Raw genomic sequence first — 2,438 nt, 5'->3', positions numbered from 1 at the left:
TCCGAATCCAGTACTTTCCTGAAGAGTGGTTTATAAACTATGCTGACTTGTTGTATAGTTTAAGACGGCTTCCCATGGCTTATTGTGTTGTCCAAATCCAATCAACAAAATAAGCTGAGGCCAAGTAAAACAGAAAGCCGCTTGGCAAGAGTGGCAGAAAGGCCACTATTTAGCCAAGGGGCTAGTGGGTGACCATCCTTCCAGGCAGCCTAGAGCGCCAAAGCAGCACTTGGGTCATCTCAAAATGGTTCCCCTCCACACAAGCCATTTAGCATTGGCTGTGGCTTGAATTTATTAACTTATTTATTCAAAGATTACAAAAGCCTCTGTTAAAGGCCTTTTTCTACTTCTCTGTGAGGCCTCCAGGAAAGAACTTGTCTAAAGGATGCCCAGTGGTACCTTAGGGGGACTGGCCAGGATTGCCCAAAATGTTCTTCAACTGAAACTATTCCCCACTCCCCTCTGCACAGAGCTGACCTGTCAAAGTATGTTTTTCACTTTTTGCAATGTAAGCCCATTTCTTTGGGGAGTATCTGCTGCCCAAGTGCCTGTCCAGTGGTGGCAGTGCCCCCTGCCCCATGCTGCTGGTGAGGAGGGGGCACCTCAAAACTTAGGGAAATGCCTGAATGAGAGAGGCCTGTCCCTTTAAATCACAACCCTCCTTCCCCCACTTGGGGTTGTCCCTCAGGTTTTGCCATTTGCAGTGGTTCATTCCACTCAGGGTAAACTATAGAACTGAGGGGGCAGCTGGAGCTTCCTAACAACCCACAACCCCCACCTGCCAGTATCTACTTGGAAGGGAGAAAAATTGGGGAACTGTCCCCAGAAAGAGGTTCTTGGATTTTTAATGGTGAGGGGCTTGTGCTTCTGAATTGGCACCACTTGAAAAGGGACAGCAACCCAGGTCCACATCAATGTCCCCCAAAACTCTGAGGAATCTGCTGCAAAAAATACTTTCCAGCCACAACCACCTTTTAAAGCAAATCTTTAAAAAACAGCAGTGGACTATGAAGGACATTTGTCTGCAGGGACACAGTGTACCTGCCTAGCTTGCAATTCTGCCAGGCACAGAATTATAACTCCAGAGGATGATTAAAATTCCCAAGGAGTTTAATGTGCTGTGAGAACCCATTACATTTGGTTGAGGAGAGGAGAGGAGAGGATGATCCAGCATTCATTTGAAAATGTTTCACAAAATGATGGCACACATGGGGTAGACAGACAGACACTGCACTGTCCTTTTAGAACATGGGCAATTCTTTACAAAAAGATGCAGAACCTCCTTCATCCTAAGAGCTAAGTTCCATTTCTGAGGGGCTCTTGAACAAGGGGGCAGGGTCAAAAAAACAACTGCATCGTTTAGCTTAAAGTTCTTATTGTCAATCATTAAGCCTGAGGAAAGGCAAGTCAAGCTTCTAGAATGGGGGGCAGGCAGTGCACAAACTTGGGAAACTACCGAGTAAGTGGTAGTTGGAGGAAATGGGATGGTACAAAAGAAAGGGAGAATGGCTTTTTGGAGACCTCTGGAGGGCTGGATTTGGCACTGGAGCCTCAAGTTCTGCAGCCTGTCTTATAAAATTCAAGCATTTTTACAGAGCCTTACATTTTACATTATGTGTTTTTTTCATAGATGCTTATAGGATTCTCATAAGAGTATAAAAATTCTTAAATTCCACTGATTTCAAGGAAAAGGCACCAAATATTAGACCCACATTTTGAATACATGGGTATATAGGACCTGTAATAAGATATTAGACATGCTATTTGCATGCAACAACTACAAGGCAACAATGTACAAAACAAACATTAAAGGTAAAGGTAACAGTAAAGGTTTCCCCATGACATTAAAGCCCAGTCATGTCTGACTCTTGGGGGCAGTGCTCATCTCCGTTTCCTAGCTGAGGGTGCCAGCATTTGTCCACAGACGGTCTCCGTGGCCATGTGGCCGGCATGACTAAACACCGAGGTGCACAGAACGCTGTTTTCTTCCCACCAAAGTCGTATCTTTTTATCTACTTGTATTTGCATGCTTTCGAACTGTAAGGTTGGCAGGAGTTGGGACAAAGCAACGAGAGTTCACCTCGTCGTGCGAATTCGAACTGTCGACCTTTTGATCAACCAGTCCAGCAACTCAGCAGTTTAACTCACTGCGCCACAGGGTAAAATAACCAACTCTAGAATTCCTGAAAGCAGGTTTTCAGAAATGGATTGCCAACTTGACTACTAGTTCTTTGCTATACTTCAAAAACTTCTTGGGTTTATACAAAAACCTGAGGTAGCAAATCAAAGTCTCATCCATATTATGAAACCATATATGATTGTGCTTTCTAAACTGAAAGATAATCATCCTGAGAAAAACTGTTAGAAAAGGCTCAAAGGGGACTTACCTTAAAGAGAAAAAGCCAGTTTCAACTAAAGATGTAATATAGATTTCACCA

The sequence above is a fragment of the Varanus komodoensis genome, unplaced genomic scaffold (genome assembly GCF_004798865.1).
Source record: "Varanus komodoensis strain SLA01 unplaced genomic scaffold, ASM479886v1 scaffold5, whole genome shotgun sequence".
Classification (NCBI taxonomy): domain Eukaryota; kingdom Metazoa; phylum Chordata; class Lepidosauria; order Squamata; family Varanidae; genus Varanus; species Varanus komodoensis.
The sequence above is the reverse complement of the archived record's forward strand: the minus strand, read 5'-3'. Positions refer to the sequence as shown.